The sequence below is a fragment of the Leptinotarsa decemlineata genome, unplaced genomic scaffold (assembly GCF_025532065.1).
Source record: "Leptinotarsa decemlineata unplaced genomic scaffold, Ldec_3_MD MMD2_P_RNA_scaffold_6, whole genome shotgun sequence".
Taxonomy (NCBI): domain Eukaryota; kingdom Metazoa; phylum Arthropoda; class Insecta; order Coleoptera; family Chrysomelidae; genus Leptinotarsa; species Leptinotarsa decemlineata.
Genome location: NW_027412533.1, coordinates 12,117,153 through 12,138,474, shown reverse-complemented (window position 1 = coordinate 12,138,474; position 21,322 = coordinate 12,117,153). Strand labels below are relative to the sequence as shown.

The following is a 21,322-nucleotide window of genomic DNA, read 5'->3' as shown; positions in this document are numbered from 1 at the left end:
ACTTGATAAAATGATAAAAATAGCTGCGTAAACGCAAGCGAAACATAAGTGGAACCACATATTGGTGTGACACCCAAGTCAACTTGCCAAGTTTTTATGTCTGTGTTGGAGGTTTGACCAATCAACCGACAACTGCCGTTACAGAAATTTGGGAAGCTAACCTGAAATGCCATCTGAAAACGAATCCACATGTTTCTAGAAATTATATGAAATCCAGAAAGGTTAATGCAGCCAAGCTGCTGGAAAATAATTCCATGAAAATCAAAAAATAAATGGATAAGTACTTTTTGATCATTCCCATATTGATTTCAATTTAAGAGCCACCGGTAGACAGCTGTTTCAGCCTATTGGGCATCGTCAGTACCGGGCAGGCGGTCCTCGATAAAAAAAGTACTTGATAAAAATAGCTGCGTAAACGCAAGCGAAACATAAGTGGAACTACCTATTGGTGTGACACCCAAGTCAACTTGCCAAGTTTTATATTTATAAGCAAAATAACATTATTCAATCTCCACAATCTTTTATTCCTGCTGGAATTTTCATTGAGTGTTAAGTTTTGCCCTACATTCAAAATGATAACGTGGTGATCGGTAATAGGAGCGGGTTTCAGTTTCATTGAATCAATTTCATCAATGGTAGACTCCAATTATTAAAATCGGTCCAATCTTGTTGCAGTATTACAGATAAAATACGTATAAACCCGTTCATAAGTTTTCCTAACGCTCCTGTCATATTCAAAGCTGAGAGTTCTAACCAAAGAAACAAAAAGTTTTTGATTATCCTGAATAGTCAGAATTATCACAAACTCTCTCATTTATAATATATACATTGAAAAACATTTTGGGAGCTATTGAAGCCTTGTTGGGGAGCTTCTAGAAGAATCTAACTTTTCGAACACCAGAAAATTTTACCAAAATTTGGTATGTGTAGTACCAGCAAATGACAAAACTCGAATGTCAAAATAAACTTGAACTTTTTCGTTGGCTGGTACTACGAATGTACGAAATAATTACATGTCATATGTCAACTTGAAATTTTGATATTTTCACATGGTCCTCTTCAAGGAACAACCGGTGGCTTTTTTAAGTATACAGAATGTAACTGAATGAGTGTAAAACATTCAAGGATGTGATTCCTCATCGAAAAAAAAAGATCTTTCATATGAAGAAACTTCATATACAGCCCCTTAAAGGGGGTACATAAAATTCGTATATCAATTTTTTTCACAAGCACCGAAAAAGATACAACTTATTTCCGATAGCCTGTTTCATTCTAAACAAAAAATGTCTCTTGGATTTTTTCCCAAAATAAACCAGTTCGCAGCAAAAAATTATATTACGAACAACTACAGAGATACATCTTTATAAATGCGAACTGGATTTATTGTTATTTTGTAGTTAGTACCTGCATTAAACGATTAAAGGGTTATAAACAAAACTAATTTATTAATAACAAAACACACAACATGTAGAAATAATAGTAAATGTTCAATATGTCTACCTTCACACATTACGCATGCATCGAGACGTCGGCGCATTGAGCCACGTATTCGCTCAAATATTCCTGGAGCCTGTAACCTCAATACTTGAAGTTGCGATTGGTGGGCTGTCACGATGACAGTCAAGGCATACCGGTTCACTACAGAGGAGACGGGAGTGAGTTTACAGATGTTGTATATTATATTTTTTTTTTTATTTGGGCGCCAGGTAAGTTGAAATGCCAACAGATTTCACTAATATCTTTACCAATTCTCCAACTTACCAAGAGAAAAGAAAATAAAATTGACCAGCCACCATTCCAATAGATCAGTATATTGATAACGTGAAAATAAATTGTACAGTATAATCTTAATACTTGGGTATTTAAAATTCAATTACTTTGCGAGGAAAAAAAAACAAAATCAGCACAGGTTAAAAAAAACTTTTAGCATCCATGGATTTAATCGATGTGTTTTATTCAAATCAATACTTAAAGCCAAACGGAGTTGATAACTTTCTAAGTTTCCTTACTATTTACCTTAAACTTCTCAATAAAAAAAAATAGAGCCAGCTACGTATAAATCAAACTTAAATACACAAAGAGCAGGAAGTGAAGCCGCAGATAAGTCACCTTCAAGAATATTTTACAAGGGTTCCGGAGTCATTTGCTGTGGGCCCATAGCGCAGACGCAGTATCACGAAAAAAATAATCAAGTGGATCAAAACACGACTTAATTTCCGCTTTACACAATTAACAGTAAGTTATTAATCACGATAATGTAAGTAATATATAAAAAAAATATAGTCAATTTTTTTATTGTTTCAGGTACTTGCGCGTCTTCTCCGCCCCCAAGTCCAAACAACAATCTTGAATCTAAAGAATCCGCCAAGATAGGTAGTCAAAATGTTCCAGAGTGGTTGTTGATCTGGCGTGAATTCTTCCTACAGGAAAACGGTACCCCAGAAAAAAAAAACCCTTTAAAGAAAAAAAAATTCTCATTGATTTCTATTGAAATCATCCTAAGTACATAATACAAAAGTAGCATCCTTAATGACTTTAAATTAATGGGACAACACCGTAAAACAGTGATCGATATGAAAAGTAATATTTTATTTTCTTTACCTTCAATAAAACACCAAAAGTTTACTAATATATATATGAAAACATGGCAAGAATCTACTGAAATTATCGAAAGTAAAAATTAATGCGCTGATTTCCAGCGGAAGAATCAATAACAAAAATAAAATAAATTATGATAGAACGTTACTATGATATTATATATTTTTATTGGCAAATGTCTAGTAACCGTATACTAAAAAAACCAAATGAAAACAACAAATATTTTACACAAGACAATTTAGGTACACTCCGTCTGAATTAGAGCAACTTACCTTCCAGTTCAGAAGGGTTTCATTTACAATAAAATCCGGAGAAATACTGAAGACAAGTATTTCTTTTTTTCGGTTTCCACCAAATAGATTTCAGTATTTTTCCAAAATACTAATTTGAGTAGTTCCCAACTCGTAATGGTTCAACAAAATCGTCTATGAACTAATCACACGTAGATCGCCCTATAATAGGAGAAAATGAAAATGAGAAAACGTCTCAAAAAAAGCACAAATGGACGGAAAAGGTTGACAAAAATGGCGTACTCACGTGGGGTTCTCTGATCCCTGAACAGGGTGAAAGGGCCACAACCAAACAATAGCAATACTCTATAAGTACGAAACTAACAGGCACCTTTTCACTTGAAATGAAACCTTATGGAAATTAATCCTCTATGAGGTGTCTAATAGACAGATTTTCCAAAATGGTTCTTTCTGAACACACACGGAGGTCCATCTGTTTCTCCTTCCCGTCCTGAGTAGGCCGGAAATTGAGATTTGGAGTCTAGTGGGAAATTATATCCGATAAAGCCTATTTTGAAAAACGTTTCCTTATTGAAGCGCATGCCTATACGTCATGAGCAGCGTTGGGTGAACCAATCGGGGAAGAGTAAAATACGTGACTTCCGTTCCATTTCCAAGTCGGTAAGTTAAATCACTGAATTATCGGAAAAGGTGTGTGAAACAGAAAGGGCAATAATTTGAAACCTATCGACATCTAAAATTTTTAGGTATATTTACAATCACAAAACCTCTAAGTCCCTCTGACCCATAGATGGCGAAAGATAATTGATAATGTTTGTTCACTATTGTTTAATTTGAACAAGCTGTCAATTATTCACCTACACTTAGTACGAATTCAATTTGATATAATAATCAAAGAAACAGTAAAAATAATTTCCTTTTCGACACGTCTTGACATGAATTTTTATAAATAATCGTGAAACGGTACCTCTCGCGCCCTCCATCAGCGAACAGAGAAACGTTGTCTTACGAGCCCTATGATGACAACTGTTTCACAGATCGCGACTAATAATCTAACTTGATGAATCTTATTTTCTGAAACTGGGTCAACAGAACCACTAATAAGCTAACCTAAATGGTACAACGAAAACAATCTGAAGGATTATGGAACTAAACTACAACTGGACGGTCAGCTAACAGGTGGGTACAATAATATAGTTATTTTCAATTAGAAGGAAAATTATTTCCGTAAGAGTTAGTTATTTAGTCTTGGTAAGACATGTATTTTGAAGTATTATTTACTTTCAGGTATCCACATCGAAAACCGAGGACAATCTAGCTCAAATTATGTCAACTGCTCCCTGTATCCTTACAACCTCAAATTTATCCTATAACGAAAGGCTATACGAAACGAAAGAATATATTCCAAACAAATAATGGGCTCACCTAATTTTTGACATTCATCCAGTGGCGCGGAAAATCATGATGTCCGGGGGATATGTCCAATAATGTTGTAATTGTTGAATGTAAAATGTTTATTTTATATGAATACGGAATAATATATTTTTTCCTCATGAAGTTGATTTCATTATCAATATTTTGAACTATATATTTTTAAGTAGATAATTATCCCGTTACAAGCCTCTCTGATTACCCTGCACGCATCGATGATGCGGTTTGTTGAGTCCTCTACATCGCGAACAGGAGTACGATAACAGATCGTAAACGTAATGCATATCAGCCATTTCCTCATTTGTGTATAACCCAAGAAGGTGAAGGGGTGGAAAACGCAACCCCAAAAATTTATTTCCAATGTAACTTTGTGTCTTATCATTTGTTTAACATTCAAAAATGTATTTCCGATAGCTTGTTTCATTCTAAACAAAAAATGTATCATGGGTTTTTTGCCCAAAATAAACCAGTTCGCAGCAAAAAATTATTTTAGGAACAACTACAGAGATACATTGTCATAAATGCGAAAATACGAAACTAATCTATCTAGTAGGTCGCTATTAGCGTTAGTGACAATTAAATTGGTATGACGCTGTCAGTTTGTGAATTTTCGAAATTGAATTAATAATAATTGTGTGTTGTTGTTCTGTTCTTAATTTGTTGCTTTAATAATTCACTTGTTATTAAAATGGCATACACAAATGAGGAAATGGCTGATATGCATTACGTTTACGATCTGTCACAGGGGAATGGGTTAGAATCTTCTAGAAGATATGCTAAAATGTGTCCTCAACGGCAGCATCCTTCACACAGAATATTTGCTCGACTTTATCAACGATTACGAGAATATGGTTCATTCGACAAAAGAACGCAGGATTGTGGTCGCCATCGAGAAGTACGAACATCACAGCTTTAGGAAGCAATACTTAATTTGATTGAAGAACAACCGACTACCAGTACTAGAAAGATTACTTTCCAGCTAAATGTTCATCATATGACGGTATTTCGAATTTTAAAGGAACAACTCTTATACCCTTACCATCTGCAACGAATACAGGCACTATTACCGCGAGACTTTCCGAACCGTCTTAATTTTCTGGTGTTCGAAAAGTTAGATTCTTCTAAAAGCTCCTTAACAAGGCCTCAATAACTCCCAAAATGTTTTTCAATGTATCTAATATATAAAAATGGATGTTTGTTGGTTGGTTGGTTGGTTGGTAAGTGATAAACTTCTACATCGCTCAACCGATCGTGATGAAACTTGATGTGTATAGGTGATTTTTCATAGAGAAGGTTTTTAGGCTACCATTTTTTCTGTAACTTGCCACCAGATGGTGCTGTAGAACAATTTTTTGAAAGTACTGTTCTATAACGCTGCGCACGCCTAAGTTGTTGATTCTGATTCTGTCAAAACATTGGAACAGCAGCGATACAGCAACATAGTACTAGTATATCATAATTGAGAGAGTTTGTGATAATTATTACTATTCAGGATAATCAAAAACTTTTGTTACTTTGGTGAATATGACAGGAACGTTATGAACGGGTTTATACATATTTTATTTGTAATACTGCAACAAGATTGGACCGATTTTAATAATTCGAGTCTACCATTGATGAAATTGATTCAATGGAACTGAAACCAGCTCCTATTACTGATCACCACGTTATTATTTTGAATGTAGGGCAAAACTTAACACTCAATGAAAATTCCAGCAGGAATAAGATTGTGGAAATTGAATAATTTTATTTTGCTTGATGAAAAAAAAAACAGATCTATTCATTTTCAACTTGCAAAATTGGGTCAGACACAAAAATCGTTATGCAAATTTTCCTGAAATGGCTTTCTGAAGTGATGCATAATGATAGAAAACAGAAAATAAATTTCTATTGGTCATGTATTGGGGAACTCATGGATAAAACGCAATTCAATAAAAAAAGTTTGCCGGAATGAACATTTGAAACTTTCATAATGGTAGAATATCGAAAGAATTCGGAATTTCTCGTAGGTGTTTCGGTAATCCAAATTCTATTTGTGCTTCTTAGTACTTGAGGCAAATTTGAAGAACGTGTTTCACAGTTACTGCTGTATCACATATATCATACATTGTTTGTTACTCGCGTGATAAAAGAAAATCGTGCAAAAATTTGGCATGTCTAATACGAAGTCAACAGAGGATTACCTGATGTTTTCTGGTTTTTGAAAGGTGTATCCAAGGTTTCATGGATAGTTTAATTTCGTTTACTTTTGAATTTGCCTGAAACCATTTCCATTGCCACACGTCTATGATCATATTCTTGATGTATCTTTTCGTATCCGATGAAGTTATTTTGGTGATTATCCTTAACTTTCGATCATCTACTTTTTCTTTAACAATTCAATTCTATAGAGTTCATTTTTCATTAATAATATTATGGGATTTTCTGTATATAACTGTTGTATAGATACCCTTGATAGCACTCAAAGAGTCTATTACAAATAAAAATCTATCAGCTGGATTATTCTTCAGGAATATTGATGCTTGTAGTATTGCAAAGAGTTCAGCAGTGTATATACATGTACCTTGGGGTAGCTTGTATTTCAATATTTCATCCGGCGATTCTACAGCTGAGCCAACTTCCTGATCTGGTTTTGAGGCATCAGTGTACAGAGTTACATGGTTCTCATATTGGGTTAGTTTTTGGTTGAATAGGTCCAGTAGAATTTGGGAAAGAGTATTTTTTTTTGTGAAACAGGATAAAGAGGAGTCACATATAGAAGTATTGATCATCCAAAGAGGAGGAGTAGTTATTCAGTTAGAAAATAATTGAGAAAGTGTATGCCCTAATTGTTCCGAATATTTGTTAACTCTTTCATAAAAAGGAGGATTTGTTTTTGAATGACCCGTGAAATTATGTTCGGAATGAGTTTAATTACTTCAAATGAATTCATTTTTACAGATTCTGAGTGGTTTCCTGATATTTTCCTGTGATAAAGTGGAACGATGTGGGGAGAGTATAATAATGACCTGTTATTTGCTGCAAGAGAAAATCGACAAATCCGAAGTTGGTGATGAACTGCTCTTTCTAGCAGAATATCTCGAAAATACATCCCCAAAATTCATCGCTAGGGATTTACTTCATATCAACAGAAAGATTATATTGTCAATTATATCTTTCTCAACGACTTGTGTTATAGTTATAACACAGTTTTACAAATAATGAGTGGACACATGACTATTAATTTATACATCACAAGCACTGATTTGAAACTCGCTAATTATTAGGCACATAAAAAGTCTAGGAAAATGTATTATCTGAATATTACGTTTATTCTTGTCAACTTGTGTAGTCCTTGTTGAAATGTTCAATTGTTTTGGATGGAATATTTTTCAAAGACTTCAAATATTTATTTTATATGATTTTGCAAAAAATTGAAAGCAAAAACTGATTACGTGACATCTTACAAAATTCGTAACGTTCAACAATTACTTCTTGCCAAAATAATTGTTGAAGCTACTGAAGTAATCAGTGACCTTTGAACGAATGTTTTTCTGAGTGGCAAAAAATAAACATTTCACCAAAATATTTAGTTATTATTGTATACTACCGTGCCCAGGAATTAAAAAAACAGATCCCAGTTTGTGTATTTCATGTCTGTGCCTTTGACTTGACCTATCGGAGTTTACCTACCGTATCTTTCATGCATATTTACCCAAAGTTGCCAATTTTAAGCCTCAATCGAGGCTCATAGAGGGGAAAATCCCCCTCTGAGACTGTCGTTACCATGGTGCCGGTTAGCGCGCACCGCTAAGGTCCGCGAGTTATCAGTACACTATTGTTTATTGAGTAGTGTGTTGTTGTAACGTTCGAAGATTTGTGAAATCTTATTAAATGGTTTATTAAAGAAGTTAACAAAAGAATTACCTGTGATTGTAAACCAGAATTCAAAGGTAAGACATCAATGTTTTGAGTTTTAGCTTTGTTTTAGGTTAGGTTGCGTTTTGAGTTTTAGCTTTGTTTTAGGTTAGGTTGCGAGTCGCCAGCCGCAGCAGCGGTTATCATGGCTCGCGAGACGCAGCCGCGGATGAAACGGCTCAGTACCTTCGGTACGCAGACCCAAGGCTTGAGCGTATGCGCAGTTCGGAAGGAACTGGCGGCAGTTGTAATAGGCTCGAGGAGCCGCGACGGCTCGCCCTGCGAGGCTCAACGACTCTGGTTGAGGCGCAGCCGTCTGTTAAAACTCTGTCAAGCAGCCCTTCAGCTCGAGGAGTGTCTCAGTAGCTCCCAGGGTCGGAGTATTGCTGATACCAGCAGTATTCTTTAGCAAAGCAAGAGTGATTCTGTGTATAAAACAGTATCATTGTGTTGTAGCATGCATAAACTATCGCATCCTATTGCACCCACTTGCAAATAGTCTCTCTCTCTCTTGCGGGCCAGCCTAAAGCGCATTGCTAACATGGGATTTCTTTTCATATTACAGATGAATGTCCCAGAGTCCGCCTTTGTGACGATGGAAGAGTTGGTGGAAGAAGCGGCTGAGACCGAGGAGGTAAGATCCTGGACAGGCTGAAACTGGCAGCAGAGGAATGGTTGCCACCGGGCTGGAGAACTTGGAAGGTGGTAAATCTCTCCAAGGAGGATATTTTTGGGGACGAGCTAGATCCTCAGGTGCTCAACAAGTTCAGATTTGCCCTGCCCACAGTAGCAATTGCTCGGGCTTTCAATCCAGCGGAGCCTTGATCATGAGTCCTCCGGCGGTGGTTACCAAAATTAAGGGCTCAGTGGGCCAGGCAGCGGTATTTCAGCAGGCTTAAGTGCCACTGAAGGTGTTTTGGGTTTAACCTTGAATGACCTTTATTCAGCCCCCCTCCCGTTATTTTCGACAAGGTGACTTCGCCCACCATTTAAACCTTGGAATGACCTTTACATACGTCACACAAAGTAGTCAAATTGACTTTGAAGAGGTGTTTTGAGTTTGACCTTGAACGACCTTGATCAATGTCACACAACGCAGGCAAGGTGACTTTGGGGCAGTGTTTTGGGTTTGACTTTGAATGACCTCCATTCACTTCCCATATTTTCAACAAGGCGACTTCGTCTCTGAATGAACTCGAGCCAGTTACGGGACTTTCTTGAAGTTTTGAACCTACACGACACAATGTAGCCAAGGGACCGAGGGAGTGTTCTGTGTCTGACCTTGAATGACCTCCAACTACGTCACGCGATGGAGACAATATTATTTTGGAGTAGTGTTTTCGGACACCCAGCTTGTGGTAAAGAAGTACCCCTTCTTCTTCAACCACGTTCTATAAATATTCGAAGGATCACCCTTTCAAATTCAGTTTGAATAACCCAACGTACTCGAATAGATGAGTGAAAGTAGTGCTGCAAAGTGACACAGAGTATTACGTCAGGAGTATACACAGCAATACAGGTGAACATATTTTATATTTCTATAACATAATTCCACTATATTCGAAATGGATCATTTGAAATTTAATATCGAAAAGATCAATTCGGCAATAATTCTACAAACTGAGGCTATGGAACAGACGCCTTTAATATATTTGACTATCGATAAAGGTTATTGAATTGAGAAGATGTCGAGGCTAGCCACGCGATATGGTAAATCCATTAAAGTAGTTTTGTTGGACGAGGAAAATAATACTTCTTTCAAATCATGGCTTCCAAAACGTCTCACAGAACATTTTACGGAAGAAATGATTCACGAAGTGAATTCATCCAAAGCCAAATTCATTTTTACATATTATATGGGTCAAAGTTCTCAGGATTATCCTGGTTTCATTTCTCGTAAGCGTGTGGCAGAGTTCTCAGACCTTGAAACGGAATCTTCGGAGGAAGAGCAAAATCAAGATGAGTCCGTTGAGGGTGCCGCTGGTAAGAGAAAGGGCTCAGCGCTGAGCAAACCAGCCAAGAAATCGAGATTTGTGAGATTACAAGATAAAGTGGAGAACATGTTCCACATCCTATTGGACAAGATTGAAAACAGAAACGCGGAAGACGAATGGAGTAACGGCAAGTCGGTTGGTTCGCATGATGAAAGTTTACTGGAGAATGAGCTGGACGGCAATCAGAACATTGATCCGAACGCCGTTCCCACGGCATGGGAAGCGCCGGATCTGATGCCCGCTCAAGAGAAGCAACCAGTTAGCCTAGAAGCTGTAGCTTTAGTTCCGCAGGTTAAGGAAGGTGCTCCGGCGATTCCGCCTCGTGCTCCAGAGATCAAAGCGCAGGGCCTAGAATGTCAGAGGCTAGATACCTCAAACTGGAATAGGATTAGGTATAAGGATGTTCAGAAAAAGCTTGAGGCTTCGCAGGTATTTGACGCTATTAAAGTGAATAACCAGTTGGAAAGTCTGGCACCTAAGTCCTTTGCCAATTCGATGTTAGAAAAGGCAAAGGAAATGACAGGAACGATCACGCACGGCTTATTGAAACAGCGGCAAAAGGGAATGCAGAAAATAGTACAGAAGTGCCCTGAAGCATTGAATGAGATCAGAGACAACTTTCTGGGTGACTCAGCTTTTAAGGAAATTTCAGATGACTTACTGCACTACACGTGTACTAGGCGAGCAGAACTGATTGAATTTAGAAGATCTTTTACATCCGAGGATCACCATCTAGCGACGAAGCTGTTGGAGATTTCTCCTTCTGAGTCTCACCTATTCGATGAGGAGGCTTTATCAAAGTTCTTTGACCATAGTGGTGGTTTCCAGAAAGTCTTTCACCAACATCCTCAAAATTTCGTCTCGATAACTGGGGATAAGGGGGAAGCTATCGCAGCTCCAAGCCCCAGCCAAACCGCGTCTCAAATAACTCAGAGCAGTCCAGGGAGCAGAAGACCAGCTCGTATAGGTCATCGAACTCGTCTTCCTTTCGAAAGTCGGGTGCTAGAGATTCCAGGAAGTCGTCTACAAGGACTGGTTCAAATAAGAGACACAGGTCTAGGAGATTTTGACTATCGGTTTTGCGGGGGTCAGCTAAAAAACTTTGTCAACCAGTGGAAACGGATGGGGGCTCCGGATTATGTCTTAGAGATATTAGAAGGCTACAAAATACCGTTCATAAGGAAACCAGTTACAGCTCCTTTTTCGAAGAAAAATATAAAAAGATTCGGAACCAGAGAATTTTGCCAGATATTGGAGATAAAAAAGCTTTTAAGCGAAGGGGTGTTGGACAGGGCCAAATCGTCAAATGGTTAGTTTCCTCCATGTTCCTGGTTCCAAAGTCAGAATGGCCGATGAGACAGATCTTCAACTAAATCAGTATCTGCAACCGTATGAATTTTGACTGTCAATCAATGTCAAGTGCCCCGTTTTCTCAGAAGATACGACTACATGGTAACGTTGGACATTTCTCAAGCTTATTTCCACGTGCCAATCGCCAGGCATCACCGAATATACTTGTGTCTGGTATACAAGGGTCGATTCTACAACATGAAGTGCCTCCCATTCGGCTTGACAACAGCCCCGCTGGCCTTCGCAAGAGTCAGCAACTGCTTGGCGAATCTTGTTGGTTAGTCTGGAATGAGAGTTTTAGTATACTTCGACGACTTTCTCCTAGTGCATCAGGATGCACAGATTCTGCGGAAGCATGTAGGGCGGGTAATAGCCTGCCTTCGCTATCTAGGTTGGGTTCAACTGGAAGAAGTCGGCAACAAGAAGAAGAAGTCGCCAACAAGAAGCCTTGAGTTTTCAAAAATCATCTGGGATACCGAAAATAACCTGAAGATTCTTCCTCAGGAGAAGAAAAAAAAACAGATCCTGAACATCAGCAGCGGGGTCTTGGCGAAAAATAAGTGGAATTGGCTGAAAGGAAAGTCACTCCTGGACCAACTCAACTTTGCAGCGATAGTGAATCCGCTGGGCCGTCTTTTTCCTTCAGAGATCGAGCTTGGAGCTCCCATAATCCAAACCGAAGCAGAAGAAGGTATTCCCATTATCGGCAGTGAACGACTGTGTTTGGTGGGAGCAGAAAATTCACCAGACAAGTCCGCTGTTCCAGGACCACCCGACAATATTTTAGATAATAGATGCATCCGAGAAAGGCTGGGGATTTCATCTGAACAGCGAGATGAAGGAAGGTTTATGGTCGCAGGAATAGCAGCAATGGCATGTAAATCGCAAGGATCTTTTTACTGTGTTGTTAGCCCTCAGGGAATTTGAGAAGGAGCTTCGGGGCAAGTCAGTGATGCTACAGTATGACAACAGAACGGCAGTAGCTTACATCAGGAAGCAGGGAAGGACCAGATCCAGATCTGAAGAGCAATGTAACGTAGCTGGTATCCAACAAGTGGAGAAGGTCGCAGATAGATCTGTTTGCCACGTGTCGGTCGAGAGTAGTCGAGAAGTACGTCTCCCTGGAAGCGAGCGATAGCGGAGGGAGTATTCCTGATTGTAGCGCTTCGATGGGAGAGAACCCTCTGGCGAAGCGAATTGAAGAGCAGGAGCTTGTTCGAGCTACGGAACCTGGAGCATTCGCTGCTAGACCTGGCCACCGAAAGACCCCCACGCTATGTGGAAAACGGATACGGAGTGGGCCGATCTAATGGTTGAGTAGCTGAGTAGCTCGGATTTAGACTCAGTGTCATTGGCGTGGAGGATCTTTGCATGGAAGACATACGGTTCAGCCTGGAGTCAGTGGATAAAATGGTGCGCCGAAAACCAGTTACCACCTAGCCGACCGATGGGTCAGCAACTGGCGGCATACTTGGGGTATTTAGCTAACGAAAGGAAGCTGTGTTACCAGACCAGTTTAACAAAGAAGTTAGTGGTTAGCTCGTTGGCTGATCTGAATAGCAAAGACCAGCTGAGTGCCCACCCATTAGTTAGGTCGATTATTAAGGCTATTGGTAATCGAGAAGCAGCTAAGTTGCCTGCGAAATCCAGCGTTTGGAATGTCGAGGTTCTCATCGAGTGGCTGAAAAGGTATCCCCCGACCAGAACAGCCTTTTCTAAATCTCCAGGCACACTGCAATTTTGTTACTATGGGCTTTGGGAAGCCGTATCCACGATCTCAATCTGCTGGCTATTGGAGCGAATGATTATGTGCCACAGCGAGATTCTGTCACCTTCTGGCCGATCTTTCGGTCAAAAACCGATAGCATGCGATATGTCTCATGCTATCGATTTTTGACCGAAGCTGTCAAAATCTGAGCAGCGTGAATTTGACCTGGTGTTCTGGGTGAAGCGACTGATAGAGATGTCAGCGGAGAGACGCAATGCAACGCCGGGCTTACTTAAGCTGTTTATGACGACGAGGGGCAAGGTTGCAGAAGCTGCGAAGGTGACAATTGCTGGCTGGATTGAGACTACCATCAAGGATCTGAAAATCAACACAAGTCCAGGGTTGATTCGCTCAGCGGAAGCTTGGTAAAGATTTGCGCAGGATGATGGAGCTGTATGAGATCCTGAAACGGGGCAATTGGCAAGGTGCGAAGAACTTCTTCAAGTATCACTGTTAGCAGGTGCAGAGGCCTAAGCCAAAGCTTCAGAATCAAACAGTATCAAGTGTTTTTGAACCATTCAATTGAATTATTTATGTTAGTCGAGTAAACTTTGTATAAGATTTATCATCTGCTTATATTTTATCTTTGTTTTCTTTGCCCAAATTATGTTTATTGTCTGTATGATGCTGTGTTTGATGAATAAGCAACTGAAAATAGTTATTGTTAAGTGGTTAGAGTTAAAGGTAATTCTTTTCAGGGTCACAGTACGCTGGGTGCCGGTAGAAGCTAAACACCTTTCCGATAGGACAATCCAAAGGCACAGACATGAAACGTTTCCTACTCTGAAGGGAGGGAAACGGTTATTTCAGGTCTTGCCAAAGGCGTATATCGCAGTAGGTACTGATAACTCACGGACCTATGGCGCAGCTATGATCTTTGCGAAACCCAGATTGTACTTCCGGAAGTAGAGAAAACCGAGAGAGATGATTTCTCAGCTGCTCTTCAACTGCTCGTTCAAAAATTTTTGATAAAGTGGGTGAGACACTAATTGCACGCAGATCCTTATATTCGGTTGGATTAGTTTTTTTGGGCAATACTCTCACCACTGCTCTCCCCCACATCGCTGGAAATACACTATGGGTTAAACAAAAATTCACTATATGGGTGATATATTGCACAATATGGGGACAACACATTTTAATTAATTTAATGTGTATATCAACACAACCATTAGCATTCGATTTTATGTTACATATAATTTTATTTACATATAATTCATTTATTTCCTGGAAAGCAAAATTCGGTTCTACTCGATGGTTTTCCTTGTAAAAAGTTATTAGATTTCAAGCTGGCTGCATGTTAGGTATAGAATTAATGAAAAAGTTATTTACATCATTTGGGTTATTCAAATAATCTGGAATCTCATTGCATTTTTCAGATAAGATTCCATTTGATTCCATTTCTTTATTATTTTTAGTGTTCTCTAACTGATAACATGAATATGCTTTTTTTCTCTCTGAATAGCCTTATTTACATAGTTCCTGATGTCTTTATAATACTGCAGCCGCCCCTCAGTTCTATTTCTTTTCAATGCTCTCAGTGCTTTGTCCCTAGTAGATATCATCTGCCTCATGTTAAACGTTAGCCAGGATGCTTTGGGTTTGGTGATTCTAGAAGTAGTAATGGGAGCATGCCGATCAAATAAATTATGAAGGATATTTATCAACAAAGACATTTTTTCATCAATGCTTTCTTGATCGTAAATCTGGAAGAATGGCATATTATATAAGTCTCTGAAAAAGATTTTCATTAAAATTTTTAAAATTCCTGTATGTACACATTTTTTCAATCTGCTCCTTATCAAAAACTCTTATTTTACATTGAACTATGAAGTGATCTGAAATTCCATTATTATCGATGACACCCCATTCTATCTCTGAATTTTCGTTAAGTATAATTAAATCTAAAAGTGATTGGCTGTTTTTACCTATTCTAGTAGGCAAGTCAATGATTTGAGTCAAACCAAAGTTTTTTAAAACTGTTAAAAGATTGTCTACGTATTTATTTCCGAAATCTAGGACGTTGATGTTGAAATCGCCAGTGCATATAATTTCATCAACAGTTGGATGAAAATAACTCAGAGTATCTTCGAATTCTTCTAAAAACAGTTTTTCATCCTATTGAGGGGGTTTGTATATTACACCCAATGCAAAAGATTTCCTTTGAAGAAAAATTTTAACCCACAATTGTTCACAAAAACGGTTCAGTCGACTGATGACTTCACATTTCAATTTATTCGAAACATATATACAAACACCACCTCCTTGGCTCTGCCTGTCTTTCCTAAATAACTTAAAACCATTAATTTTGATCAGATGATCCTATATGTCCGCTTTCAGCCAAGACTCGCAAACTGTGAAAATATCAAAATTTTCCTGTATTATAATATTTTTAACCTCTGAAAATGACGGTATCAGAGATCTAACATTCAACCCGCCTATTTTCAAATAGTTCATATCAAATATTTTAAATCACCTATATTAAGACCCAAACAATTTCATCTCAGCAATGTACGTCCTTCAAAGAAGAAAAATAAATATTTTAGCAAAAGGAAAACAAAAAGTAAGGAACGAAAAACGATCCTACTCTCACTCCAATTAAAAAAGAAAAATGTAGCTATAAACTAAATGGGCAAGGCGGTTATATATATATATATATATATATATATATATATATATATATATATATATATATATATATATATATATATATATTGTTATGAAAAGACTCGAAATACAAAAGTGTATGGGAATTTTTAAAAATATCACGAAGGAATTCAGATACAAAAATACAGTAAGGACACCCTGTACATATATTGAAACCCACAGCTTTGACCGGAAACAAGCAAATAAGAGTAGGAAATTCAAATATTAACATTCTCACATTGAAACGCATCAAAATACGAAAAACTGATAACCGATATAGGTTAGAAAGAAATGCCAGATGAAATTAAATTAACATCTGTGTGAAAAAACGAAAAAGGCATGATAAACTGATTGTTATTATTTAGGAATGATGTAAAATTCAAAATTTATTATTGTGAATCACTTCCTCAGACATGAAGTGATGCTTTTGAAAAATATTCATATTTACATAAAAGGGAGGTTAACTATCGTTGTACGAAACTATAAAATGAAAATGTATCTAAATTCGAAAGCTAATGTTAAATCAGTAGAATAGATAATTTTCCTGATAGAGATGTTGAAAATTTTTATATGTGAAAATTGATATATGGTAACTAGGGGAACGAGATAAATTTTCAACTTTTTCATCAACAACGGGATTCTTCTTGAGGCAACGAAAGAGACGTCACGCTAAATTTTTCACTCCGTAAAATTTGAATTATATAGTATATGAATTAGGAATTAAACAGAATAGTAGTGAATACTGATTAGTAATAATGAATTCAGTGAAAAAACCCACCTGTCCAGCCAAGTCGAGTAAGAAATCCATAAGTTCCAGCGTCACAGAAATATCACACCACACACATACCAGCGTTGGAGAAAAGTAAGGTATTTACTTGAACCATTTATAAACAATATATGCATATATTAATGAAAAGACCTACGAACTGAATAAGACAATAAAATGTACTTGAAATCAGAACCAGAAATTGGAATCTGCCGAATTACAGTGACCTGCAATTCATAAACTGACAATTACCACATTTGTTCGGTGTTTTCACATTGAATAGTTCGTGCTTCGCTTCGAGAGGTGTACCTCCTCTCGAAGCGAAGCAGTAACTCGTCTTGATAATGCCATCTGAGATGATGGCGAAACGTCGACTATCGAATAGTACCCAACGGATGAACACATATATGATGTGTTGTTCTTCCGGGTGTTCATCCGTTGGGTACTATTCGATAGTCGACGTTTCGCCATCATCTCAGATGGCATTATATGATGATGATGGCGAAACGTCGACTATCGAATAGTACCCAACGGATGAACACCCGGAAGAACAACACATCATATTCTACCATCCGTGAAAACCTACATTGTAATATATATATATATATATATATATATATATATATATATATATATATATATATATATATATATATATATATATATACATATATATATATATATATATATATATATATATATATATATATATATATATATATATATATATATATATATATTTTGACTTTCATGCATAACGCCCAAGCATTTTTTGCTTCAGTGATTAGTATGTTTGTTTTCAAAAACTGTTGTAATTCATAAACGTGTTGTGATTTGTGTTTTATCAAAAATGAATATTATTATTATTATCCAGGGAAGCTGATGCTTCGAAACATACGAGATTCATTGATTATCGTTCAGCTGTAACTCCCCTGGACTTCCCGATTTCCAAGAGTTGAAAATAGAAAGCGCTACTAAAAATTTTACCATACAATCGCCTAAAATGGGATCTCTACATAATAAACTGAGATCTATCCCATTCAAATTCAGAAAACTAAAAAAAAATATACCTGTATACCTGATGAGAACGTTATACCGTGCATTAGTACAACACAAAGGACGTTTGCTCACCTTGCACCAAATTGCTATAATCACATTCCGGAAGAGATCAAATTTTGGAAAAAAAACGAGAGAAATGTGATAAGTGAATTATTAGATGAATAATACTCACAGTCGGTCTGTGTTTATCTCAGTCATGCGTCCTGTTTTTTGAAGTAAAACTTCTTTATCCGTGCTTGGGGAGTAAGCTGACTACACGACTGAATAGAAACTTCTTTAGCTCCATCTACAGTGTCACGCATAAAGTTCGGACATTTTGGAAAATGCCAAAGAAAAAGGTTTTCGTTTTGCTGTGGATAATTTTGGAAATGACTTTCAAAGAAGGAGATTCGACTCGAATACTTTTAGTTGAATTGATTGAAGCTTTGTCGTCACAGCGATCTGGTGAACAGGTGAATTTGGCCTATTTTATAGCTGAAAATAATGAATCCAACAAATGGGTGAGGAGTCAATTAGGAGAAGGCAAATAGATGATTTGAGCGTTGGAACCCCCATAACAAAGACTGGGCAAAGACTAAAACAAGCAATGCTGCTATGAAAACTGACTGTCGTACAATTTCTGAGTTATTGGTGTTTTTGTCTTCCTATGAAAAATCTCCTTGTGGAAATGAGGTACAAGGAAAAATTGCTAGACGCGACACTTTTTTACTTAAGAGGAAATACACTTTTCCTGACGGAAGAACAAATGGATCTGCTGAATGGTATATAAAGTGTTACGAGTGAGGCAAGATGGGACATGTGAAGGCAAATTATCATAATATAACAACTATAGCTATTTGTATAACAAGGGAGGAAAGTGTTACTTTTCCTCCCGAGAATGAAGTTTATTGCCCGACGCGTAGCGGAGGGAGGAAAACTCACTTTACCCCCATGTTATACATATGATTTTTCCGCCTCCCTCAAATTTTTAAATAATTTATTTATGAAACTACCAAAAAATATTTTATTTGTGAAACTTACAAACAAAATTTATTAAAGAACTAAAACTGAGAAGTAGGTACAGTATAACTCATAGGGACGGTATTTTTATACTTGCATCCTACATATTTTTAATTTCTGCTAGAGTAATTATTTATGGTGATGTTAAACGTGCAGTTTTGAGCAGTGGTTATTCGAATACCACTAGAACTGAGAGCTGGATCCAACGCAGTTTTCGTGATATTTTCATCAACTATATTATTATACAGCTGGTATCCCTCGGAAATGATTACAATCAGTTTCATTAACTTTAGTGACTCCCATAATCAGGTTCGAAATTTTTTGCTTTTTTGTAAGAGATTGCTGCACATATCCTTCAGCGATATTTGTAGACTTCCAACCTCCGTGTTGCTTTAAAGTAAGAATGTCTCCTCCAGAATTTGCAAGTAAACTTACCGAGGTTCTTCTGGAACTATGCCCGGTATAATTTATGGCATTAGGCAGTTTTAAAAATTCTGCAATTTTTGTAGGAATTTTAGCTATAGTATTTTCCCAACCATTTGGTTGATACATTTTCCTGCTCTATAGCAGACATATAAACGTGTCTTATCTATTTTAGGGCGTAACGATATATATTTTCTATAAATATCAATATAATTAGGGCCATTCCCCAGTGAAGCATTGATTACAAACGTTCTCTGAATATTTGTTTTAGAATTTGGTATATTTACTATCAATATTGAACCTTTATCTTCAATATCTGTAGTGGCCATTTTAAGGAGCTCGTCACACCTGCATGCTCCTGAAATTCCGAAAATAAGGAGAACCTACAAAACAAAGAAAAATAATTTAAAAAAAAGAAAAAAAACTGTCGACGCTGGAATTCAAACCAAAAACTACAAGGCCGTCATGAATAATGAGCGGTGCACCAACTCACTGCGCTACTGAGCCAAATAAACTACTTTTGCGGAATCATAAACATAGCATAAAGCTTTAGCTCTATTATAATATTTATTTTTTATTTTTTAAATATATTTACTTCTCGAAAATATCTTACCTTCATTAATAAATAATTATTATCGGGGGCTTCTAATGAAAATTTATTTAGTTCCTCTCTTGAGAAGGTTTTTGCCTCATTAGGTTTATATCCTTGGTTTTGCCTTTTCAAGAAAGCAATTAATTTTGGGTATTTAATATCCATATTTTCTTTTATTTGAAGCATGGTACGTAGCATTGAATACTTGGACCACAATGTAGAGGCTTTTAGTGTATTTGCTAATATCGAAAAATATCCCAACATAAAATTTTTTGAGTAAATACGAATATGCTTTTCTTTGGCCCATCGCTTGAAATGTAAATATTGTTTTTCGTATTTATCTTTAGATTTTTGGAGCAATAAAGATTGTACCGTTACATTAACTTGTTCCAAAATATTCGGTGGTGTATTATTTATGTCTTCAAAATCGCTTGAATCACTCATTTTTAAAATATTCCTAATATTTTACAGATATACCTATTATGTATGGTGAATCACACTTTGAAACTGTCAAACGACCATAGCATGCTATAAAATTTGTCATAAGTTCGAAAACCGGATGGATCTATGAATCTAACAAATTATCAATGAAAAAATCGTTAAATTAAAATACCTACTAATTTATACCATATTGCAAAATACAGGTTGTTCTATAAATAAACGGTTAACTTCATATTTATACAATATATTATAGTTTAGGTTGTCAATGCCGTATAAATTATTTCATTGATTATGTACCATGACGTCACTTTTACTTTTCCCCCCTAGTGAGGAAAAGTACGACTTTGCTCCCTACAATGAGGCCAGGAAATGTATACTTTGGATAGAGGTAGGCGGAAAAAGTTTTTATACCAGTCAACATAAAGTGTCGAGTTCGTCACAAAGTTCCGAAACTTGTAGTTTCTGGTGAGTGGGAAATGTGCTTGTTTTAGATTGTGTATGGTTTCATTACATCTAGTGTGATATACTTTCTTGAAAATGTTACCTTTTCTATTCCACCATAGTATACTTTCAAAGTATGCTATTTGAATGTATGAAATCGGAGATTTTTCTTGGCTGCTACTTTGAACAATTTCCATCATTCTCTCACTAATTTTACTGGTTACAAGTGGAGGAATTAAAGTTAGGGAGCGGGGAGAGATATCATCTAAATTGTCTGAACTGTCAAAATTTTGTGAAGGTCACTTATTTCCACGGAATCCCCTTTCGAATGAGTCAATTGACAGATATATTCTACCTGAATGTCTCGTATGGGTTAGACGTGTGTCACTGTGCTGTCATAAAAGTATTATAAATTCGTAAATTATTATCTTACAAGCTTTGTGATTGTAGTGATTGTGCACAAAGAATCATTCTATATTACATCGCTGAAATGATACTTGATTTGCACCATAAAACAAAATTTGAATATGGGTTCTCGAGCCAACAAACGGGGTGAGGAAGATCTGCAGACGTTAGACAGAAATTCAGTTCTGAAACTTTGTTCTTCTGAAAAATTTATTAACCAGGTAACTATCACTATAACAGAGACACTCAATGAAAAATTAG

General features: G+C 36.9%; 1 long non-coding RNA gene across 1 annotated transcript; it reads right to left on the bottom strand.

The window, feature by feature from the left end:
* Positions 1-1,931: 1,931 nt before the first annotated feature.
* LOC141480147 (uncharacterized) lies at positions 1,932-3,342 on the bottom strand. Its single transcript, XR_012464191.1, has 3 exons — positions 3,136-3,342; positions 2,871-3,050; positions 1,932-2,420 (listed from the first exon to the last, which is right to left on the bottom strand). It is a non-coding gene; the product is annotated as an uncharacterized lncRNA (long non-coding RNA).
* Between the last annotated feature and the right edge of the window lie 17,980 nt (positions 3,343-21,322).